The sequence below is a fragment of the Bos mutus genome, chromosome 10, assembly GCF_027580195.1.
Source record: "Bos mutus isolate GX-2022 chromosome 10, NWIPB_WYAK_1.1, whole genome shotgun sequence".
In the NCBI taxonomy this organism is placed as follows: Eukaryota; Metazoa; Chordata; class Mammalia; order Artiodactyla; family Bovidae; genus Bos; species Bos mutus.
The window spans coordinates 55,840,118-55,866,861 of record NC_091626.1 but is presented as its reverse complement, the minus strand read 5'-3'; the positions used below and the strand labels follow the sequence as shown (position 1 = coordinate 55,866,861).

The window sequence follows — 26,744 nt, the reverse complement described above, 5'->3', positions numbered from 1 at the left end:
GCTTTACTTTCTCTGAGGAAATAGCTTTCTCCCTTATGGACAGCAAGTATCATAACACCAATCATATTTCTTTTTTACTCTAACCACTAAAAATCTCAGGGCCACATTTTTAATTCTCTTTCATGATCTTTAGACTACATAATTGGGCTGTCTTTTGTCCCCACTACCTCCAAGATTAACTGTATTTGAATTTATATGTCCCGTAAATTTTTTTAATAATCATATGTATTTTAATTTTATTATATATACTCTTATAAGCTGCCTCAGATTCATCCTGGGAAAAATGTCAAAGTATTAAAAAAAAGCTGCAAACCTATTGCTCCCAGAAATCTGCCCCTCAAATGAGAACTTCGTAGCATTTCATCTTTCCCCTGTGCTATCATGTAGGAGTGGAGTATAATTTAGAATGTATATGATGTCTCTGAAGAAGTAAATAAAGTTGGGCCCACCTCATCTTTTGAGCCTCATTTTCTGGGACCACTGAGAGGGTCAATTCCTCTAGCTTATGCATTAAGAGGTACAATGGAATGCTATCCAGCCATAAAAAAGAATGAAACTTAGTTACTTGCAGCAACATGGATAGGCTTGGAGGGCCTGATGTTAAGTGAAATAAGTAGACTCTGTCCAACTCTGTTGTTCTCTAAAGACAAACTAGTGAATATAGCAAAAAAAAAAAAAAAACCAGATTCATAGATACAGATGAAAAAACTAATGACTACGGTTAGAAAGAGGAGGGGAGTAGGGGGGAGGGGAGTGGAGGTACAAACTACCGGGTGTAAGACAGGTTCAAGGATGTATTGTCTAATATGGGGAGCATAGCCTTTATTTCGGAGAAGGCAATGGCACCCCACTCCAGTACTCTTGCCTGGAAAATCCCATGGGCGGAGGAGCCTGGTAGGCTGCAGTCCATGGGGTCGCTAAGAGTCGGGCACGACAGAGCGACTTCACTTTCACTTTTCACTTTCATGCATTGGAGATGGAAATGGCAACCCACTCCAGTGTTCTTGCCTGGAGAATCCCAGGGATGGGGGGAACCTGGTGGGCTGCCGTCTATGGGTCGCACAGAGTCCGACACAACTGAAGCAACTTAGCAGCAGCAACAGCCTTTATTTTGCAGTAATTATAAATGAAAAGAAACTTTCGAAAATTTTAAAAAGAGGTACCTGTCTTACTACCCAGTCTCCCGGGTTCTGTATTCATCAGTCTGAGAAAGTGAAGACTCCAGATGATAAATACACTGAGCTCTTCCAGAGTAGTCATCATAACTGAGGATTTCAAAGAGTAAAAGCCTTCAGTGACGAAATAAAGTCTCTAACTAGAAAGAACTGGGAGAGAGCTGGAGGGTTAGGTTAGGGAGTAAGGGAGTTGATCTCAGTAGTACTATGTGAATCCCACTTGGGATGAACACATATTCAGAGCACTCTGAGACTGACAGGATTTCACTGTGAACCTTACTGTTCTCCAAAGTAGAAAGAAAAGGTATTTCTTTCTCATCCTGCATCGTGGCATCATCATCCAATTACAGTTCAGCCTCTGAGCTACAAAGTAGACATCTTTGAGGACAGTGACCACAGTAGCAAAGGTCGAGCATGTAAGAGACCATGAAATACTTGCTCTTACACTCACTGCTTCATTTTATCAGTCAGTAAACATGCCCGGTCCCTCCTGCATGCCAGAGGCTGTGCATAAAGATGAACAAGGAGCTCCCAGGCTAGTAGGGCAGTGTGGTGTAACAGAGCTGCAAATGATGGGCAGTGGAGAAGGTGGTGGTGTTGGAGAAGGTTGATCAGAGTTGACTTTACAGAAGATGTACTGACTTGGGTGTCAGCAGATTTCACCAGGGAGGTTCTTTTAAATAAAATTTTAGAACAGTTTTAGATTATAGAAGAAAGTTGCTAATACAAAGTTCCCATACACTTCACACCCAGTTTCCTCTCTTATTGCATCTTACATGAGTCTGGCACATTTGTCATAATTAATGAGCCAATACTGATACATTACTATGAACAAAAATTCATACTTCATTTAGTCTTCCTTAGTCTTAATGCCCCTTTTCTGTTCAGTTCCAGCTTGGATGCCACCTATATTTAGTCATCCTGTCTCCCCAGCTTCCTCTTGGCGATGACAATTCCTCAGACTTTCCTTGGTTCTGAGGACCTTGACAGTTTGAAGAGTACTTGTCAAGTATTTGTTGAATATTCCTCAATTAGGAGGTTTCTGATATTTTTCCTCGGGATTAGACTGGGGTTGTGGATTTCGGGAAGAAGACCACAGAGGTAAAGTGCCATCCCCATGACATCATTTGTTGTTGTTCAGTGGCTAAGTCATGTCCAATTCTTTGTGACCCTGTGAACTGCAGCATGCAAAGCTTCCCTGTCCTTCACCATCTCCCAGAGTTTGTTCATAATCATGTCCGTTGAGTCAGTGATGCCATCCAATAATCATTATCAAGGGTCTGGGCTATCCATGTGATTAATCACTAATGACATTGACCTTCATTCTCGGGCTGAGGCAGTGGTGTCAGGTTTCATCACTGACCCCAGATAAAGTTTTATTCTTCTTTCACCCTCTTTCCAAACTGTACTCTGTGGAAGGAAGTCTCCATGTACAACCCACACTTAAAAAGTGGGGAGCTAAACTCTACCTCCTTGAAAACAAAGTGCCTTTATAAATTATTTGGAATTATTATTTAAGAGAGACTTATCTATCTTTCCCCTTTTATTTATGTATTCAACCTTTTGTTTACATCAGTATGCATCCATGGGTACTCACTTTATATTGGGGGTTTTAATTCAATACGCCTTCACTGTAGTGCTCAAATCGTTGCAGCTTTGGCCACTGGGAGCTCTTTCACTCAGCTGTCTCCCTGAGCCAGACCTGCACCAGTGTGTGTGCACGTGTACATTTGAGTGTTTCTTAGCTTTCTGGCACTTACAGGTATATTTTTTATAACAGAGTTTCTAAATAGTGAAGCCTGACCATGTTGACAGTATCTTCTAATATACCAGCTCCACAGAACTTAAATGTAGGAAAGGACCCAAGAGGCTGTTAATCCAGCCCCGCTTTGACAAGGAGAGAACTGAAGGTGCGGTGGAAGCAGGGTGCCTGAGGTCACACAGCTTTTTAGTGACAGCGCCATTATGAGGAACCCTTGCTCTCTACTTCTTAAGTTCATTTCCTTTTTCTTACTATTTCGAGTAACTGTTGTTGCCCACTGAATGAAAGTCCAAGTCTCTCAATCTCCCCAGGTGGCTGAGTGACCTCAGTAAAGTTGCATGCAGAGCAGGGTCAAAATGTGTTTAATGCTACCTCTAGACATTCAGGGACGATGACACTCTTTTTGTTTTCTGCAACCTATCTCACTTTCCTCTCAATCTCTCACCCACCTGGGAGAGCAGTAACCCTGACCTGAACTTAGCAGTATCTCATTCCCTTCTGGTTTGAACAGTCTCTTTAGGGTCAGCGTCTTAATTCCCTAATATCCAGGCCTCACTGCCAAACTTGAAGTCTAGGGGTACTTAGACAGTTAAGGGTCTTGGAAAGCACAGCTGAATAGAGAGACAACAGTGCAAAGACATTCAGTGGGGCAAGAAAAGTCTCTAAAACGCAAACTCTCACGTACAGAATGGATAAAGAAGGTCCTACTGTGTAGTACAGGGAACTCCATTCAATACTGTGTAATAAACCATAATGTAAAAGAATATGAAAAACAATGTATATATGTATAACTGAATCCCTTTGCTGTACAGCAGAAATCAACACAATATTTTATATCAACTAAACTTCAATAAAATAAACTTTTTAAAAAAGTAAATGGTACTGGGACAACTGATATCTAAATGCAAAAAGAACAAAACTGACCCACTACCTCACACCATACTTAAGATTTAACTCAAAATGGAGTGCAGACTTAAATGTAACAGCTAAAACTATAAAAATTGTAATATTAAAACTACTGAATTCTTTTTTTAGCATTTAAAATATATTTTAATACATATATCTTATATAGATACATATTTTATACATTCAGTTATACATATCTTACTATGTGCAGATATATTCACATGTACACACATGCTTCACTTTTTACAAATACTGCATGTTTTACAAATTGATATGTGACCACTGTATTATCAGTTGATGTTTACCATATTTTAGAAAAAATATTTTTAAATCAAGGTATGTACTTTTTTTTTAACAAAATGCTATTGCACACTGAGTAGATTATAGCATAACATAACTTTTTTTAAACATGACTTTTATATGCAGGGGGAAACTAAAAAATTTGTGTATGACTTCTTTTATTGCCAATTTTTTTTATTGGGTCATCTGGACCCAACAAGCAATATTCCCAGTGTATACCTGTATGGGTAATCATATTTGATTAATGAATGAATCTCCAATTTGGGTCACATCACTTATTTCATTGGTTGCTCTGTGCAGCTTGTGGCATCTTAGTTCCCCCATTTGGGATAGAACCCGCACACCTTGCAGGGGAAAAATGGAGTGCTAATGACTAGACCACCAGGGAATTCCCCATACCATTTAATAGTTATGAAAATGCACCATTTTCTTTCCTGGAGAATTACCCACATCCTGGTTTTGGCTGATTGTATTTTCAGTTGAAATGTGAATCTACCCTTTATATCTGCTGTGAGCTGGGAGTTGCTCTAGAAGCTTGATTATATTCTGATGCAGTAGAAGAAGAGTAAGTCATCATGATGCTGGTTTGGTCAATGGTTTCTCAGATATGATATAAGTAACAAAAGAAAAACTACATAAACTGGACATCATGAGAATTTAAAATATTTGTGCTTCAAAGGACAATATCAAGAAAGTGAAAAGGCAAACCACAGAATGGGAGAAACATTTTGCAAATTATATATGTGATAAGAGACTGGTATCTAGACTATATGAAGAATTGTTAAAACAATAATAAAAAGATAATCCAACTTTTAAGAAATGGGCAAAGGATCTGAATAGATAGTTTTCCGAAGAAGATATACAAAGGGCCAATAAGCACAAGCAAAAATGCTGAATGTCATCAGCCATCAGGGAAATATCAATCAAAACCACAATGAAATACCATTTCACACCCGGCAGGATGGTTATACTCAATAAGATAAATAACAACACGTTTTGGGGAGGATATGAAGAAACTGAGACCCTCACACATTGCTGGTGGGAATGTAAAGGGACGCGACCACCTTAAAAATGAGTTTGTCAGTTCTTCAAACAACATGGTAACTCTATCTTAAATAAAGGAAAACATCTGACAACATACTTGTACAATTCATATACTCTGAAACCATATCTAAAGGTTACAGAATACGGAAGTCATTTTTCAAGAAAGGCTATCTTAAAGTTCTTTTTCCTCCATCTAGCATACCCAGCAGTATCTGAACACATTGTACCCAACTCTACTGCATCTGGGCAGAAGACATGACTTTTCATTCTAGACCTGCACATTACACAAGTAGCCAGGAAAGGCAAGATTCTCAAAATCAGCACTATCTACAAAGCAAGCAACTATACACAGTTCTAATCATCCAGTCCCATATAGATAACAGCCTCAACTTGAGACTTTTTAAAAAAGAAAACATGAACAAAACCAAAATTTAAGTACAAAGATTTGATAGCATCCAGTGACATTTACTGGAGAAGGAAATGGCAACCCACTCCAGTGTTCTTGCCTGGAGAATCCCAGGGGCAGGAGAGCCTGGTGGGCTGACATCTATGGGGTCGCACAGAGTCGGACACAACTGAAGTGACTTAGCAGTAGCAGCAGCAGTGACATTTACATTATTACCAATATCAGAGAACACCAAGCCCTCAGATTTCCTAAAAAATACTGTGAGGGAAAAAAAAAGTATTCTATCCCAGTATTCCAAATGTTCCCAGTATCACTTTTACCAGAAAAACAAACATAAACCAACTGGCCTCATTAATAACTTTTTCTTGGCTCTGCATACCTAAAAATAAGTAATGTTGGCTGGAGGTTAAATAAATTAAGAAGGTTATAAACTCAAGAAGAGAAAGGAAAAGGTGGTATTTTAGAACCCGTTTACCATCCTGGGAAAATTCATTCCCCAAGGAGAAGCAGTCTTGATCTTTATAATAAATATGAATTTGCAAAGTTAACCCCCTTTCCCCCAAATACACACATAAAATAGTATTTGATCTTGGTCTTTTCTACCTGATGTGCAATTAGAGTTTAGTGCGATAGTATTGGTAGAAAGACTTTCAAGCCTGTTTGTTCCCTGAAAAGTTTCCTTCCACTAAAAACCTACATTGCATCAGGAACACAGCTGAACTGGGTTGGGAAAAATAACATCAAAAAAGTAATTTATCTTCACAGTATCTCAAGCACGACTGGCAGGGCCAGGCCTACAACTGCTGTGACATCAACTGGAAGTTCCGGAACATATCCTTTCAATGGGAATATAGTAAAGGATACACACACCCCAGTGTTCACTGCAGCACTTTATAGTAGCCAGGACATGGAAGCAACCTAAACGTCTATTGATAGATGAATGGATAAAGAAGATGTGGTACATATGTACAATGGACTATTACTCAGCCATTAAAAAGAATGATATAATGTCATTTGTAGGAATGTGGATGGACCTGGAGATTATCATACTAAGTGAAGTAAGTCAGACAGAAAGACAAATGTCATAATATTGCTTATATGCAGAATTTTTTCTTTTAATTATACAAATGAACTTATTCACAAAACAGAAACAGACTCACAGAATGAATTTAGAGAACGACCTTCTATTCTAGTTAGCAGGGAGGGAAGGATAGATTGGGAGTTTGGGATTGACATGTATACACTGATATAATTTAAAATAGATAACCAACAGGATCTACTATAAATAATAAAAATTTTTAAATTAAAAAAATTAGGGCAGAATGCAAACAGCCTCTTCCTTAGGATAATTTAACTACTGAAGTACCCACTGGGTCAACCAAAATTGGTAGCTCCAGCCCAGCCTCTCTCTTGCACCAGAGACCTCTCCTTGGATGTCCCAAACACCCCTCAAACACAACACAGTCAGACTCCGTGTGAATAAAATGGAAGCTCTCACCCACTCACCACTCTGCCAAGACCTAGACCTCCTCTGGATCTCTCAATGTCTCCAATATTCGTTCCATCACTTGGTATACGTATCACTTGGTCACTCGTAACAATTTGTTCTCATCAGTTCAATCAAACCATGGCTGTGAGCAGAGACTCCTGTTTAAAAAGAGACTCAGAAGTGGGGCAGAGGAGGAGCAGGCAGATTTACTTGAGAGGTAGGATCCACCAGATTTGGTGATCAGAACAGATTACTTCTTCCGGAAGAGCCCAAAGTCTGTCTTGCTCTTCAAGCCCGTGCCTCCCTCTTCATCACTATTTGTTAATCACCTTCCTCTCCTCTCCTTTCCCTACCTTCTTCCTGACCCTTTGCAACAATACCATTCCCATTTCCACAGACAGAAACAGAGCCATGGGACTCTAAAGTTTGCTTTACATGTTTCTGACAGGTGACTTAGTACAGGCAAGGTGGAGAAACTTGTCCTAGGCCAACTTCCCTGGCCATGCCTGGTGGCCAACCCTTGTAGGAGACAAAGCTTCAGGCTTCAGCACAGTTGAGCCCAACCCCATCCCAGAGAATCAGGAAGGCAGCTGATTCAATAAGGTTACCACCTCAGCCTGGGCCCTAGTCCTGACTCACCCTCACCTGATCCCAGTCCCCTGACTCAGCTGCTCATGAATTTGAATTCCTGGCTCTCCTGACTCTGATCTGGTTTGCTGAGTTCCTTTGGCAGGCTCTTTGATTTTTCTAGAAGGAAAATGCTAGACTCTCAGGAGAGTTCAGTGAGGCTGGGGCACCAGAAGAGACAGCAGGTGGCCGAATCCCTGTTAAATCATTGTCCAGTGGGCTGTGCTGCTGCCATCAAAGAATATGGGGATGGTCCAGACATGTTCACCTAAAAAGATGCTCCAAATATATTGTGAGAGGAAAAACATGTGTTATCAAACTATGATCCAAAACATATATTTATCTTCTCCTACCTTATGCTCTTATGCAATGCCCATATTAATTTAAAGCAAGTCTTTTCCAGCATTCCTGTTTACTAAAACAACTATAAAACAGGGGAAAGAAATCCACAATTACTATTTGAATGGGGAAAAAAACCTTCACTGCCAAATAATCTGATACTTACTTTTTTTTAACTACTTACTTTTAGCATGTAAATAAAGTTGAATTTGTAAACCACTAAAAAGAATGCATTCTCATTACCATTTTGTAAATGATGTAACTAAGACTGGGGATGGTTAAATATCTTGCCCAACTAGGAACAATCTTTCTATTGCCCATGAAAAAAATATTTATTTTTATCCATGAGATTGATCTGTATTTACCATTTTTAAATACTTTTCTAGTAAAACAGATTTTTTTCAAGAACTCAGGGAACATTTACCATGACAAAATGTATTCCGGGCCATAGAACAAATCTCAATGAATTTAAAAGAACTAAAATTATATAGTGTGTACTCTGACCACAGCGGAATCCAATTAGAAATCAATAAAAGAAAGATAACAGGAAAATATCCAAACACATCATTCCCCAAAAAAACCAAACCCAACAAAAAAATCAAACCTGGAAAATGAAGAGTATTATAAACTCCAAACAAGCAAAAGGAGGGAAATAACAAAGATAAAAACAGGAATCAATGAAATTGAAAACAAGAAAAATAGGGGAAAAAAGAGATGAAACAAAAAGCTGATTCTTTTAAAAGATCAGTAAAATTGACAAACCTCTGGCAAAACTGACCAAGATAAAAGATAAAAATACTAATTACCCATATCAAAAATAAAATAAAATGGGCTTCCCTGGTGGCTCAGCTGGTAAAGAATCTGCCTGCAATGCAGGACACCCTGGTTCGATTCCAGGTCATGAAGATCCACTGGAGAAGGGATAGGCACCCACTCCAGTATGCATGGGCTTCCCTGGTGACTCAGCTGGTAAAGAATTCACCTGCAATGCGGGAGACCTGGGTTCGATCGCTGGGTTGAAAAGATCCCCTGGAGAAGGGAACAGCTACCCACTCCAGTATTCTGGCCTGGAGAATTCCGTGGACTGCATAACCCATGGGGTCACAAAGAGTCGGACACGACTGAGCGACTTGCACCTTCAAAATAAAATAGGGGACTATCACTACAGCCCCTGCAAGCATCTACAGGATAATGAAGGAATACACAAACAACCCTACACACATAAATGTGACAACTTAGATGAAATGGACCAATTCTTCAAAAAGTGCAAACTACCACAACTTACCGAATAAGAAATAGATCATTTCAAGAGTCGAATAACATTAAGGAAGTGGAACTCACAATTCTAAAACTCTGAAAATGAAATCTCCAGGCCTAGATGGTTTCACTGAAGAATTATACTAAGTGTTTAAAGAAGAATAAATATGAATTCTATACAACTTCTCCCCAGAAAACAGAAGAGTAACAAACACTTAAATTCATTTGATGAAGTCAACACTACCCTGTTACCAAAACGAGACACAGACAGTACCAAAAGGAAAAAGAACAAATAGCCCTCTGGAATACAGACACAAAAATCCTCGACAAAATATTAGGAGATAGAATTCAACAACATATAAAAAGAATTATACTCTAGGACCAGGTAGAGTTAATTTCAGGGACGCATGACTGGTTCAACACTTGAAAATCAGAAGAAAAATCACATGATCATATCAATGGATGCAGAAAAGAGGCATTTACTAAAATTCAACACCTATTCATGATTCAAATTTTAAAAAAGGAAAACAAAAAACTCCCTGAAAAATATGACTACAGGGAAACATCTCCAACTTGATAAAGATCATCTACAATTATACAACTAACATCGTAGTTATAGTAAAGATGGAATGCTTTTCTCCTAAGATGAGGAACAAAGTAAAGATGTCCACTCTCACCAGTCTTATTCAATATAGTACTGGAAGTTCTACTTAGCATAGTAAGGCAGGAAAAAGAAGTAAAATGCATACAGACCAAAAGGAAAAAATAAAATGATTCCTATTTACAAATGAGATGGCTGTCTATATAGAAAATCCTAAGGAAACTACCCCCAAAATATTCTAGAACTACTAACATACTACTGATTGATATGACAATGTCTCGATATAAATACAAGTCTATTCAAGTACTGCTCATCGAGGAATGATTTGGAGGGAGTAATAGGAAATCTCCAATGACTCATTAAAGAAAGTTGGTTTTAAGAGGAAGGAAGATGGCCCCAAGCCAGCTGGTAGGAACAAGGTCCTGGACCCAAGGAGCAATACCACAAGCTCACAGATGGATCACTGGGAACCTAGACAATGTCTGTCTCCTCTTTAAAAGTCTGTATAAATTTTCAGCTAGCATAAACAATTTTTTAAAACAAGTATTAGTTTCATTTCATGGGTGGGACCTGAGTCATTTAAATTCTCCTTTTGATATCTTTCCAAGAGTCTCTTCAAACTTCTGCCCAAGACTAGATGAGAGAGCTACCACTTATTGGACTACAGTCCTACTTTCCATAGGCAAATAAATGACATCTGTAGCTCTTTTGAACATTAAATTCAATGCATTTACTCACAGCCATGCTCAATGCTATTGACAAAGAGTCCCTAGAAATAGGAGGCATAAAGATTACAGATCTCAGGTGACAAAAAAGTTCATTGATCCTCTTCTAGTTTCTCACATTTCTTATTTTATTTAAAAATTCATTTATTTAATAATCATGTATTTCAATATATTGCAATAATATTGCAATAAAACCAACACTGGATCCTCTTCTCCTAGGCTCTCACCTAGGATAACTGAGAGCCAACATCCCTGGAGCAGAAATCCCACCTGGCATCACACATAGCTCAGGGCTCATCCCCCATCCTCTGCTGTCCCCCTCTCATGCCTCTCGGAACACATCCTTCCTCCCTTCACCCTCTAGATATGTGACTCAAACTCCAGACTCTCCTGATGCTTCCAGCTTCCCAGCTTCCTACCACCTCCCACCCTCTCATCCTCCCCCTGCCTGTCTCTTCTCTCTCTGCCTCCACTGCAGCCCACCTCACCCATCACACTTCCAACTACAACTGTCTTTCTTGCCTGCTTCTCAGGCTCATCTCTTCTGGAGCTGGGTACCAGTCTCCAGCCCCGGCTCTCTCCCTTCTAGCTCCTGCCCTTCCTTCTCTACCTCTCCCCTTCTGCTGGAGTGCTCAGCTTTGGGGTCCCATTCTTTACATACTCCATCTCAGGCCATCTGCCTTCCCCCAAAGTACACATTTGTTCAGACAGCTTGTTATTTGATGGCTAGATAAAAATCCCAGCCAATGCACTAGAAAAAGCAGAAACCCAGAAACTATGTGCTAGAACCATTTCTAACGAAATCACTGCATAGAATGAGAGGGTTGAATGGCATCACCGATTCAATGGACAAGAACTTGGGCAAACTCTAAGAGATAGGGAAGGGTTGCCTGGAGAATCCCAGGGACTTGGGAGCCTGGTGGGCTGCTGTCTCTGAGGTCGCACAGAGTTGGACACAACTGAAGCGACTTAGCAGCAGCAGCAGGGAGGCCTGGTGTGCTGCAGTCCAGGAATCACAAAGAGTCAGACATGAACTGCAACTGAACAGCAACAGGGCCAGGGGTGGAAGAGGGCAACTAACTGTCCACACACTCTGCAGCCCTTGGACAGGGAAATGACTGCATGTCCATGCAGAGAGCAACAGCGCAACCCCACAGCACACCTAACCAGCATTTAGGTAACGCCTTAGCAAGGAAGAATCCACCTTTGGATTACCACATATTTGTTAATAGCCCAAGCTTATCCAATAGTTAACTAGAGCTTTTCACCTAGCTATCTCCATTTCCCTGAGGCTGGTTTCATTCCAGGGAAGGGAGAGAACAGATTAGAGTAAGAGGTCCCTGCCTCCCCAAACTGAAGTGCCTTCTAGAAGCTGCAGTGCTGTAGACTTTACACTAGGAGGTTGAATCAGTTTAACCTTCTCCCAGCACCAGAGGTAAAAGATTCAGAACTGCTCAAGAAAAGGGGCTATGAATTTAAAAGAAAAGCTGGGGAGGTGAGGTGGAGAGCCTGTTTCACCTGCCAAACCCGCCAAGCCCAGATCTATTCCACTGCCTCATCCTACAGGGCTTTGCCATCAATGTGGCTTTTGTCCTCCTGCCATGATGAGCAGCTCCATGTACAGCCAGGCCCCGGACCTTGTGTGACATCTTTGTCTGGTGAACAACATGAATACGGTAAGCAAACAGTTTTCCACTCCAGCAAACAGCACCGGATGTGTGTGAATGTCAACTGTAAACTCGGAGACAGGATTAACCTCTCAACAAGAAGTTATTTCTCTGTCACATTATCCTGTTTGTTAAATGCCAGGCCAGGCTCTAATTTCTGCCAGAGTTTCGTCAAGGTCAACATCGGTGGCTGCAGAGAACCACAGTAAATGATTAACCCCGGTTCTCCATGGAGCCTGAATCAGCTGAGAGTTCACCGCCTGCCAGCCACGTTTTCTCCCCAGTTCATGCAGCAGGAAGTTCACGGTACACAGCACAGGCGTCTGCTGCTGCCTTGAGGGTCACTAAGACAGATATGGGAACTGGCAGTGAGAGGAGGCTGCAAGGAACTGTCCTCAACAGGAATGGGAGAAAGAAGCCCAGCAGGCAGGATCAGTTCCTGGCATCCTGAGGTCTCAGAAACCAAGTATAGAAGGAGCAGTGGGAATCTTCTCAGACAAGGTCATAGGCTTAGAGTCATGGAAGAAAAAAGCCTGACCACGTAGAGGACCCCGTAGATCAGAAAGCACAGGGATTCAAACACTATACTGCTCCTGGGGGCTTGGCAAAGGCTGGACTCAAGTTCCAGGGTCATATTTATAAATCCAACCAGCTCAAAAGACTGTCCATGTGGACTCTACAGGGCAATCCCGCTGCCCACTTTTCAGAGTTTATTAATGCTTTGGCTCTTGATCTGAAGCCATGAAGAACTCAGTGTTTCTCAAATAAACGTGCAGGCATCTGAGTCTCCCCTCTGCTGTCTTCTAGCCAGCGCTTTCCCTGGTGCAGAACAGACATCTTGAGGCTCTGGGACGATGCAGGGGTGGAAAAGACAAGGCTTTCACAACCTCCTGTGCCACATCTGCCCAAATACATTCGTGTCCTCTCTACTGCCACCTCTTCTGGGCTCAGTCACTTATATGCTTGATTTATTGACATTCATTTGCAAGACTTATCCCCCCCAGTCCTGTGCCAGCAATCTCTGAAGCACATCCAGCCCATTTTTTCTAACTATAAGTAGACTCAGAGTTTCCCTTAATCCAGACACAGCCAGTATTTCTTCTCTCTGGACCACACACTTGAGACACATGTGCAGAAACTTAACAAAGAAAAAGAGGGGAAGTGTTAAAAGGAGAAATATGCACACTTGGCCATCTTCTCCCCTTCGTCTCTAATTCCCCAAGGATACGATCCATCCGTGACTTTGGAACGTCCTAGGAAAAAACAGTCCTCTCCCTTGTCCCCTCCCCCATTCAACTCCTACTTAGCACTGACAAAACAACACTGCTTTATTCATGACCTAGAAAACTGCCATAATCACCATGATGAACAAACACCTTGCCCTTTATTCTATCTTTCATGAAGCCAGCCTAATAGTGCTGGCGCACACAAGTTCTGTTCCCCAGAGATCACTGGGGCAGGAGGACTTTCCGTCACATCTGCCACTGAGTGTTCTTACACATATTTCCAGAATCCTAACGTGTGCTCGGCACGAACACATGACTTAATCTGTAGCTCCAAGCTCACTAAACCACATCTGCAGAGGCCACCTACTACTCTAATAGTTTCCACTGCAGTCCATCTGCGACTTAACACGCTAAACCCATTTGTATCCGTTCAATACCTCCAATATGGAAAGCACTCAAAAATATTTGTTGAATGAATAAGTACATGAACACACAAACAAATCTATTAACTGCATAGGGTAAGTCTATGGGCTTCCCTGGTGGCTCAGATGGTAAAGAATCTGCCTACAATGTAGGAGATTCCAGTTCAATTCCTGGGTCGGGAAAATCCCCTGGAGAAGGGCATGGCAGTCCACTCCAGTATTCTTGCCTGGAGAATCTCAATGGAGTTTGCTTTGCCTGTAGTTGTTTATTCACTCAGCTCCTGCACATGGCGCAAAGCCCTGGGGTTCAGAGATGGACAACATGGTCTCTACTGTCCCAAGACAAAATTAATGCTTTCAGTGGGACTGTGTTTGGAGAGGTTTTTTTTTTTTTTTCAATTTTTATTTATTTATTGACTGAACTGGGTCTTTATTGCAGTGTACAGGCTCTTCGTTGCTGTGCATGGACTTTATCTAGCTGCTGTGAGAGGGGGCTAATCTCTAGTTGTGGTCTATGGGTTTCTCATTGAGCTGGCTCCTCTTGTTGCAGAGCATGAGCTCTAGAGCTTGGACTCAGTAGTTGCTGCTATATAGTTGGGCTATAGTCCATGGCGTCACAGAGAGTTGGACATGACTGAGTCACTAACACTCCCAGGGTAAGAACATGGACAGTACAAAAATGAGTAAGGGAACCGGCTACCCTTGAAGCCTCAAAAGAGAACAACCCCAAAGGTTTCACACTCCAGCTTATGATGTTCTTTCCAGCAGAACGTGCTTCCCCACCCTAAACCACCTCATTACTCTCACTGCTCCCAAGACTCAATCCAAGCCTTAGTCCCTCCTAGCAACTTTTCCTGGCCTGACTATATGGAGCGAAACCACTCCTTTTTGTATTTCTGTTCGACATACTGTATAAAAGCCTCTCCAAAAGCCTCTGTGGTCCCATGGTTACAAATCTGCCTGCCAATGCAGGGGACACAGGTTCGATCCCTGATCCAGAAGATCCCACATACTGTGGGGCAAATAAGCCCATGTGTCAAAGATGGAGCCTGAGCTCTAGAGCCTGTGAGCAGCAACTACTGAGTCTATATGAGAACATACAGCCTGAAGCTAGAATATGTGCGACCCTGGGAGACAGGCACTGTTAGGATTATTTTCCCAACAGAGAAGATATGTGAGATCACAGGTGAGTTTTGCCAACAGGATTCAGTCATTCAGTCTACTGCTCACCAACTATGCTTAAGGTCACACATTGTATAAAAAGAACACATACACACAAATATATATACATACCCCTGCATATATGCATTCCAGTCTCTCAACAAAAACACACCGAAGGCAGGGAAGTGTCCTGTGCAGAGTATTCAGCAGCATTCTTGGCCTCCACCCGCAAGGTGCCAGTAGCATCCCCCCAGTTATGACAACCAAAAACGCCTCCAGACATTGCCAAAGGTTCCCCAGAGGGAGTGGGTAGGATCACACCTAGATGGCAACCACCACGCAGACTGTCTCCCCAAGAACTTACAAGGTGGTCACGGGAAATGGGAGGAGGAAGAATTGGTATTTTGGCAACTCATGCACAGAAATTCAATTTTAAATAATATTTGCAATATTACTCCTAAGATGAAACGAAATACAGTACTGCCAGCAAGCAGCAGAGACAAGACCCACATCTTTGGAGAGCAAGCCTCTACTCAGTCTATGGGACCACACTGGGCTCTGGATGGAAGGTGACTGCAGAACCAAAGCCCAGATGTGGCAAGCATGGGGGGACAGAGTATACGTGTCTACCAGGGCCTGGGACTTCTTCAGTGTACTGGCACTAGACTTATCATGGATGACAGTGAGGGTCAGGGTTGAACAGGCAGGTGGCAGACACTCATGCATGGCTGTCACTGTAACTAGAGGGAGGCCATCAGAACTTGTTGGGGGCAGAGGCGGATCAGAGGGTGACCCACCTGCACCAGGGTGGGTGTGGTCTGAAGAGGCCACACCAGGAGAAGAAGCAGGGATAGGGCTGTGGAAACCATGCAGGCTGAAGATAATGAGGCCTGAACCCAGACAGCGGCCATGGAAAAAGATATCCGAGGATGGAAGTGATGCCATGGACATAGAACCCACAGGTCTGGGCAGCAGATGGAAAGTAAGGACCAAAGCAGAGGGAGGCTCCCAAGGACAAAAAGTAAGCATACATCACTAAACTCAGGGCTTCCTCTATGCCTGCCTAGGCGAGGCACAGATCAGCACCTCCATTTCACTGTTCATTGGACAGACTGAGACAGTGTAAAAGGTTTCATATGCTATTTTTTTTAAAGTTTTCCTCTCATCGCCTCCCCCTCCTTGTCCCCAAATGCACTCACTATCACTTTGAGTCCCTCCTGAGATAGTCCATAGGTACACAAGTATATATGCATATGGCTTCATTTTGGGTTTGTTTTTGATAATAAAAGTAGTATCTGTTTACAACAGAGGAAATAAAGATCAGGAAGGACTAGGAACCTTTTATAAAATCAATAAAAGCAAAGCCAGATTTAGAATCCTGATCTCTGTAAACTATGACTGTTGGCCCAGGTTAGTGCACATTCTGATTCAAGCATACAGAGGACAGTTACTGAGCACTCTGCAAAGCACCGATGATACAAAGGATAGGATAGTCCCTCCTTCAAAAAGGGGAGAATGACACATCACCTAACTGGTACAGTCCAGCAAAACCAGGACAAGACCAGGATGTGACAGGATGCTACAGCTCTGCTGGAGTCAGTGGCTATAAGGAAACACCGCATGAAAGAGATGGCTTTGTCAAAATGTTGTATCAGTTAGCTATTGCTGCATAACAAATTACCCCAAAACTCACTGACCTAAAATAATAGAAAACATTTATTATCTCACAGACCTTCTGAAAGTAACGCATCTAGAAGTGCTTTGTTTGGTAGTTCTGGCTCAGGGTCTCTAATGAGATTGGCCCAAGATACTGGCCAAGGCTGTAGTCATCTGAAGGCTTGAGCAGGTCTTAAGGATCCACTTCTAAGACAATGCACTCAAACGGCTACTGACAGGAGGCTTCAGTTCTTCATCACATGAGACTTTGCGCAGGCTGCTTGAGGGCCCTCACAGCATGGCAGCTGGCTTTCCCCAGAGCAAAGGATTCAAGAGGAAGCCAGAGTGTCTTTTATGATCTAGCCTTGTAAGTCAGACTCCACCATTCCCTACTGGTCACACAGAGCAGTCCTATTCAACATGGGATGGGCCTACCAAGGAGTAAGAGTCACAGGAAGCATACACCACGGTGGCGGGTACACAGGATCTCAGAGGCTGGCTACCAGAAATGCCCTATCTACCCTGATTTACTTTGATGTTGTAGATATTTGGGTCCACACTGCTTCTTATCTAATGGGTTTAGAGCTTATGACATGCTCCATTTTCTGCTTAGAGTGATCACATAATAGTGCCAAGTTTTTCCACCAAGTGGAAATCTACTTAATGATCTTGGCAAGTCTTTAGAAAATAAGCATCAGGCAGAATTTAGAAGGTCAGAAAGAGAAGATCAGAAAAAGTGTAACACAGACTATATGATTTCTGAGGACAAAATTAGGGCCGTTTTCCTTTGAGATGTTAAAGATGCAATTATTTGCAATATTATAGTGAGTGCCATCATCTTTGCTATCTAAACTAGCTCCTCTGCTTACAGTGCCCTGTTCCATGGTTTGACCACATCTGCAACTGGAAATGCACCTGGCTACTGGCCCTCAGACAGTGGCCACTGTTTCTGCCTTGCTCACACTTTTGGACTCTGGATGGTGTCCATGAATGATTCTGAGATCTCAGAACATTTGTTCCATTTGGGGAGATAGACAAGTACCTTACTAAGTTTTTCTATTAACACTTCCATAAATGTCTAAAGGTATTTCTAGCACCACGACATTATAACAGCCTTGTTAGAAAGCAAAACTTTCCTTCTACAAATCTCACCACCAATATACCATACCCAACTTCTCCCATCATCCATGGTCCCTATTCACCATCATCTACTTGCTCACGGACAAAGTTTATAAATTCAGAAAATGAACAGCTGGCAAAGAACAAAATATTGCAAACAAAATGGGACTCTCCATTTCCCAATTCCCTTCCCCTTCTGCCCACCCTTCAGCAGAGAGACGCTGGCGATAACCACATTAAAAATGGAAATGGAGGGATCTCCCCAGTGGTCCAGTTGCTAAGACTCCAAGCTCTAAATGCAGGGGGCCCATGTTTGATCCCTGGTCAGGGAGCTAGATCCCACATGCTGCAACTAAGACCCAGCACAGATAAATATATAAATTTTTTTTTTTTTTTTTGCAATTTTATTTACTTATTTTTTAATTAACTTATTTTAACTGGAGGCTAATTACTTTACAATATTGTAGTGGTTTTTGCCATACATCGACATGAATCAGCCATGGGTGTACAGTAATACATAAATAAATATTTTTTAAAAAGGAAATGGAGTGCTGAAGAGACCCCAGAGAACTGGTGCCTCCAATATAAAGTGGCAGCAGGAATACACACCCTACTTGTAAAGACCAGAGCTGACTCCTTGCCACTGAAAGAATCTGCTCACATCACACATACACTCACGCCTATTTAAAAGTCCTCCACGACCTAGAACCTATTATACAGAGTGAAGTGAGTCAGAGAGAGAAAGATAGGTATCTTATTCTAATGCACATATATGGAATCTAGAAAAATGTTTCTAAAGAATTTATCTACAGGGCAGCAATGGAGAAACAGACATAGAGAATAGACGTATGGACATGGGAGAGAGGAGGAGAGGGTGAGATGTATGGAAAGAGTAACATGGAAACTTACATTACCATAAGTAAAATAGCTAGCCAATGGGAATTTCCTATATGGCTCAGGAAACTCAAATAGGAGCTCTGTATCAACCTAGAGGGGTGGGATGGTGAGGGAGATGGGAGGGAGGTTCAAAAGGCAGGGGATATATGTATACCTATGGCTGATTCATGTTGAGGTTTGACAGAAAACAATAAAATTCTGTAAAGTAATTATCCTTCAATAAAAATAAATAAATTTAAATAAATAAATAAATAAGAGTGCTCCATGATTTCCACTGCTCTTAGGGCGAAGAAGAAAATCCTTCAGATGCACACAGGCTGCATAAGCTGGTCCCTACGCTACTCTCCACTTCCTCTCAGTCCAAACTTCTGGTTGTCCTTCACAGCTCAGCCTCACTGGCCTTCTTTCAATACCTTGAATAGACCATACTCCCACCCACCACCAAGTCCTTTGCACATGCTGTTTCCTCTGCCTGGAACACCCTGAGAGCTTTCTTGGAAAAAAAAAAAAAAAAAGTGAAAGTCTTAGTAGCTCAGTCATGTGCAACTGTATGGGACACCATGAACTATAGCCTGCCAGGCTTCTCTGTCCATGGAATTCTCTGGGCAGAATACTGGAGTAGGTAACCATTCCTTTCTCCATGGAATCTTCCCAACCCAAGTATCGAACCTGAGCCTCCTGCACTGCTGGCAGATTCTTGACTGTCTGAGGCACCAGGGAAACGTAGTTACTTTCTATTCACCCTTCAGATTCCATCCTCATTTTGCTCAAGGAAGCTTCCCCTCCGTCCCTCCATTTCAAAGCGCTTATCACAATACACATATTTATACATGTGTCTATCACTCCCACTCTTTTCCATTTTATCCCCACAACCCAGCACAGTGCTTGGCACAAATGAAATGCTCAATGACTATGGATGAACTACTTATTGATAGAGAGTCCACAACTGTATCAACAATCCATTCCCAATGGTGAGGACATGATGCTGACTGCTGGTCGTCAAACCTTCTGAGTTATTTATGTCTTGACCTCTGGTCACTCTTCGTCCAAATGGGAAACAGGCAAGCAAGGCCAGGATGAGGCTTTTTACTTCTTCTCCTCCTGATTAAGGAAATGGCAACTCACTCCAGTACCCTTGCCTGGAAAATCCCACGGACAGAGGAGCCTGGTGGGCTACAGTCCATGGGCTCACAAAGAGTCGGACACAATTGAGCGACTTCACTTTTACTTTCCTCCTGATTAAGTTGCCACACTTGCTTTTCACACCACATGTGAATTCACTGTGATTTTTTGGGTCATCCGAGTGCACAGGGTGACCTGAAAGTCCTGCTTCCATCTCCTCTTTCCCAGGAGCTGCAGGAATACATCCAAAGCAGGGATGCAGGGGGTGTGGGTTTGATCCCTGGTCGGGGACCTAAAATACCACATGCTACAAGGTGTAGGGAAAAAAAACATTCTTTTTCATTTTTTAAATTAGCAATAAATAAAAGGAGTTGGGCACATAGCCAGCAGGTTCAAGACAGGCTACTGCCAGAAACTCTCAGAGAGGTACTGGGAAAGGAAGTGTCGTTCTCATGTCTAATCCTTAAGTATTTTGTACAGAAAAGACTAGGAGGGTGTCAAGTTGCAGAACGATGTGCTGGTTCTCTCCTGACGGCTGCCATTGAAGGCAGTAAGCCTTTCATGATCTCCTACGGGCAGGGGCCTCAACCACAGCACCCGTAACTTCATCGTCCTCTTATTTGCACATTTTCTCCCCACAAGAGTCTATAAGATCTTTGAAGCGAGAAACCATGGCTGGCCTGACTTGTGTTCTCAGTGAGGGACAGTGGTAAAACACACGCAAATATCTGACGGGAAATGAATGGGCGTGTCGGGGACTCTGACTCTGTCTTCTACACCCACAGCAAGTGACTGTGGCAGCTCAGGTCAAACACCAGAAGCGAAGTGCCAGGATGTCCTTATTGTTCACCAAGACTCATAAGAGGCTTACCAGGACCCATGTGCAGAGCCTCCCTCTGCACACGTCTGGGGCTTTGACGGATGGTTCAAAGCAAACATCCCAGGATGCCACAGCAAGCCTCCTGTTTAGCTACTTTTAATCAGGACAGAATGCAGAAGAGTGATATAATTATTAAGAGCCAGTTCAGGGGAGGGGGAAACTAGAGAAAGGGAAAAAAAAAAAGGAAAAGGAGAAGAACTTTTTTAACCTTGACTCTTTCCCATTTTACTTTTGTTGATGAAGGGTTCTGATTCACTCTAGGCCCATTAGGAAAGAGACATTTTCCTTTCCCTGCGCGCTGATTACAAACCTGCTGCATCCCCCAACATCTCTGCATCTTTGCATCCCCTACTCTCAACAGCTGTCCTTCAGAGTAAGTTGATTATGTGATGTGAAAGAGCTAAGGAAATATGGATTTCTACAGTTTCCCTCGCTAACCTGGCTCCCCCTTGGAGAAGACAGAAATGAGATTTTACACTGAATTAGCCTTCTCTTAAGGGAGGCAATTACATTGATCCTGAGATTAGCACTGGTTTTACCATCTGACCCTCTATTGACCTCATGCTTTGAAAAGAAATTGTTCACAGACTGGTAGGAAAGAGGGAAGGAAAACTCCAGATGTGCTGTGGGGAAGACGCACATATTCGTTTTTATAAGTTTGAGTGACATTTCCAAATCATTGAGTGAAACATAAACATAAGGCCATAATCGAAGGGCAGTTTGGAGAGGGGGAAAAAAAGTTTCAACATTACTGAATTTGAATAAAATTTCTCTAAGGGTTAAAGAATATAAAATGTGGGCATAACATTAGAAAGAAATTATAGTATAAAGAGCAGAACACTATAAAAGCACACAGACTCAACACATAAGTATGTAATATACAACCTTGTAAAGCAACTATACTCTGATTTTAAAAAACAAATAATTTTAATTGATAATACACATATTCCCTGATTTCATTCTGATGGTCCTACAGAAGGAATTTAGGTACAACTGTATTACCTTTCTCTTTTTAATTTTTTTTTTTTAACTGGAAGATTTGGGGGATTATAATACTATGCAATTCTTTCAAAATATTCAGAAGCATTTAGTTTTAACCTGCAGGAGTACATCAACTTTTAGTTTACTATTTTTCCTCAACAACAACAAAAATGTATGTAATACAAAAACAGGCTGCTTTTAGAAATTTCTCAAATGTATCATTAATTAAGCCAAATACAATGCTTTTCCCCTTGCTTTTCTATTTCCAGACTTGGCTGCTTGTCTTCAAGTCCCTGCATCTACATCCTCCTTTTTCTCCTCCACTCCTAAGCCCATCTTCTCTGTCCAGTCACAGCCCCCAAGCAGTGTCCCCTTCCCTCGTAGATTCCTCATCATCCTGCCCAGCAACAGGGCTGCCCTGCTTCTCACTACCCAGCTTCCCCTAAAGGCCCCACTGGAAACTTCCTATTCCTGGAAAGGCCTCCTTCCAAGCACCCAGGACCTGGCTTGGTCTCTCTTTCCTCCCTCACCCGTCATCATGCCCCCTGTGGGGTCTCTCCTGTCAGCCCTGACCTGAGGCTCATTCCTCCTCATGCCTTACTTCTCATTCTTCCAACTGCTAATCTCTCTGACTTCTTGGTCACACCTCTACAGAACCATGCCCCCATTAGATCCCTAATAAAAAACAAAGTGCTCCCTTACCACTTAAAATCTACTCATCTGGGACTTCCCTGGTGGCTCAGTCATAAAGAATCTGCCTGCCAACGCAGGGGACATGGGTTCGATCCCTGGTCCGGGAAGATTTCTTATGCTGCAGAGCCACTAAGCCCACGCACCCTAGAGTCTGTGCTCTGCAACAAGAGAAGCCATGGCAGTGAGAAGACTGCACACAGCAATCAAGAGTAGCCCCCTCTCTCTGCAACGAAAGAAAGCCTAGGCAGCCATGAAGAATCCAGCACGGCCAAAATAGAGAAAAAGAAAGAAAACCTACTCATCTGTCATGGCATTAGGGTATTCAAGCAGTCCTCACAATTTCAATCCACCTCATCTTTTATATTTTAAATTTTTTGTGTTGTTCTTTTAAAAAAACATTACTACAAAAGAATCCAACATTTTTTATAAAAAATTTCAAACATTAGCAAAGCAGAGAAAAGTGAAAGCGAAAGTGGCTCAGTCGTGTGACTCTTTGCAACCTCATGGACTATACAGTCCATGGAATTCTCCAGGCCAGAATACTGGAGTGGGTAGCCTTTCCCTTCTCCAGGGGATCTTCCCAACCCAGGGACTGAACCCAAGTAGAGAGAATAGTATAATTAACTGAGTCATCACCAAATTTTAACACTTATCATCACATAGCTAATCCTGCTTCAACCATACCCCTACTCATTTTCTCCCCCCAGTGAATTATTTTAAGGCAAATTCCATAAAACAACACAGAAACAGACTTACAAATACAGGGAACAAGCTAGTGGTTATAAGGGGGAGAGGCAAGAGGATATTAAGAGGTACAGACTACTATGTATAAAATAAGTAAGCTATAAGGATACATTATACAGCACAGTGAATACATCCTGTATTTATGCTGCTGTTGCTGCTAAGTCTCTTCAGTCGTGTCCGACTCTGTGCGACCCCATAGACGGCAGCCCACCAGGCTCCCCCATCCCTGGGATCCTCTAGGCAAGAACACTGGAGTGGGTTGCCATTTCCTGAAAGTGAAAGGTCAAAGTGAAGTCGGTCAGTCGTGTCCGAATCTTAGCGACCCCATGGACTGCAGCCTACCAGGCTCCTCTGTCCATGGGATTTTCCAGGCAAGAGTACTGGAGTGGGGTGCCATTGCCTGTATTTATACTCATTTTAAACGGCATAAATCTATAAAAATATTGAATCACTATGTTGTACACTTCAAACTAATAGTATATATCAACTAAAATTAAAAAAATAAAACAAAAACAAAGCAAATTCCAGATAGCCTTCTATTTCAGCCATAAATAATATTAGGTTGGCCAAAAAATTTGTTTGGAGATTTCTGTAAGCTGTCACAGATAAACCAGAACAAACTTGGTGGCCAATCCAATACTTTAGTTTCTTTAAAAGATAAAGACTTTGAAAAACAGTAACACTGTTTCACCCCTAAAAATTCTGTTTATATTATTTCTTACTATCAGTAAATACAGAGATAGTGTTTAAATGCCCCCAATGATTTCTTTTTTATTTTTTTGGTTTTTTATAATTGGTTTGTTTGAAATGAGAGCCAAACACAGTTCATGCCTTAGATCAGTGTCTCTGACTCTTAAAACTCTCTTTTTGTGTCTAACCACTTAACTTCAAGGATTCCCTTGCAGCTCAGATGGTTAGAAATCTGCCTGCAGTGCAAGAGACCCAGGTTCAATTCCTGGGTTGGTAAGACGCCCTGGAGTGACAACCCACTCCAGTATTCTTGCCTGGAAAATCCCATGGTCGGAGGAGCCTGGTGGGCTACAGTCCATGGGATCACAGAGTTGGACACGACAAACGGCAAACACTTTAACTCCACTTCACCTTAACTTCTCTTGCTCCACAAGGCTCCAGCCCAGACACACATCTCACGTTCCCACCTAACAAGGTGTTCTTTATGCTGTACTTGGTTCCCCGGTGTCCTCAGCCCCCAGGCTCACACGTCCAAATACCCCTCACCTCTCACAGCTCCCTCCATGAAATCTTTCCTGGTTGCCACCAACACAAGCCATCTCCTATAGCACTTCATTTCTACTTCATTTGGGGCATTTACTCTTTCCAGTTCTGTAACCAGCAATACCAGGCCCCCAGAAACTCTTAAGGTCCAAAAACCAAGCAGGGAAGTTGGTAGAGGAGCTGGAATTTGACCTGAGTCTCTGAGAAATTTCTAGTCTCTGAGAAATCTGAAAACACTGACCACTGACTATACTTCTTTTGCTCAAGAACTGGGGACAAGAAGAGGGTAAGGATTAAAATAAGATGCTAACAGCTGTGAAAAGTCTTCATTTCACTCCCAGATGACAGTCACACACTGACTGTCCATTTCTGCATGTGGATCCCAGCCACTGCCACAAACTCAAGGAGAGAGAGAGGACATTTCCCTTTCAAAACTGGAAAGAGTGTAAAAGAGTATAAAAGAACACAACATTAAAAAAAAGAAGTATGTTATGAAACAACATTTAAAAGTCCTCAACAGTCCTTTTAAAGACTGCATGATAGAATCCTCTAGCAACGTGAAGAACCCCTCCTTCTGTGGGGAGGAAACTGAAGCAGCTTACCTAATGCCCCCAACCACGTTCACTCTGCTGTACAAGGACATCCCCCTGGACCCCCGGCAAAGCCCCCAGCACCAGGGAGCTCATGAATTCTCTTCTGCTGAGCAATCAATCTGTTCTTAAAAAGGTGTGGTTCTCTGGGTCTACAAAAACCACTTTTACAGAGTATCTGTTTGGAATACCTGTAAAACATTCTTAATATAATGTGATGGTTTTCACCAAATGTTCTAGAAATTTAAAACTTTTAGTGCTCAAGCTCTGGCGAGGATGAAGTATTTGCTATCTGACAATGATAAAATAGCACTTTAGGAATTTTTGGCCCTGGGGCAGTGGCAAAAATTTTAAAACTGATGCCAGGAGGTTGGGCTGCCTCCTAAGGCTTACCAAGGAAATAAGCTTTCTAAAATAATGCAGTTCCTTAACAAAATGTCAGCTTTTAATCACAGTAGTGGATGAGTCCCTCCCAAGACAGGGAAAGTCTAAAGGCTGGTATATAAATTTAAGAAACACTTTACAAAATTAAAAAATTATATTTAGTTCTCTGTCTTCCGAGTAGTTAATATAACACTACTAAAATCCTATTATATAGTACCCACATATACATAATGTAACAAAAAGGCAGCATCTGTCCATTACAGTGCTAATTTTTTTTTCCATTAAATATGATCCTGCCACATTTGTTCAGCAAACACCTTCAGAAGCAAAAGCTAATGAGGTGTAAAAACACAATCATGATCCTCTTTAAGAAACCGCAGGGAAATGCAAAAGCAAGGCAGAGAAATTCAGAGAGAAACAGTAGTTTCCTAAAAGATCTCCCACATCATCACTGGAGAAAATTTAACCAGAACCACACGCAAGGGACTGAAAATCCAGTTATGAGAGGAACTGATCCTCCACTTTCATTCATCAGACACTGCAGAGATGTGATCATGCATCAGACACTGTGTGAGGGACACGGACAAGAGGACAAAAGTCACACACTGTCAGCTTGCAGATGGCCTGTATTTGGTCTGTGTGATCCTTTTTTGTTAATGTGAAGCAGTGCTTAAAAGCCAGGAGCCTAAATCTTTACAGATTATCTCATTCCCATACAACAAAGATACTTCCTCACCTACCATCATTCCCTTCCCTGCTTATAACGTGTGACAGCAAAGGACCTAGAAGCTTCCAATAAAGTCTCCTGCATCCTATGTGTGCTGTAGGTTTAATTTTCCTTAGAGTCAAAACACCACAAACCTGCCAAATATCATTCTCAACTACCCTTCAATGAATAAGCCATGTTAACTCAAGCTTTGATGTAAGGTCTGAAGATAATAAAGACGTGCTGGGTCCAAAGGAAAATCATTTTACTCAGCAGCCTGTTGGCATGTTCCCCCAAAAGCAGCACCACATACAGGCCAAGAGCAAGGACACCAGGCTGCTGCACAGAAAGAAAATGAGATGGAAAAAACAGATATGTCCCTGCAAAGCACTGAAAATTAAATCAGTTTCATTTTTCTCCCTCAAACGAAATCAAATCTCAAAAAGTTAAGACAGGCAAATGAACAAGAGGCTTTTTTCTTAAACTACCTCAGTTATAATAAACCCGAACCATTTTTCCCAAACATTTTACTGTTACACAAACAAATCCATTTTTTACTTCTTGTCATCTGCAATTACTGTGCTGTAATTGAAGACCAGTGAATCACTATGGAGTGTAGGGGAGAAAGGACT

The 26,744-nt window shown here is 41.9% G+C and overlaps 1 protein-coding gene across 2 annotated transcripts in view; it reads right to left on the bottom strand.

The window, feature by feature from the left end:
• CGNL1 (cingulin like 1) overlaps positions 1-26,744 on the bottom strand; it is a 170,042-nt gene that overhangs the window by 59,375 nt on the left and 83,923 nt on the right. The gene's annotated exons all lie outside the window — the stretch shown is intronic.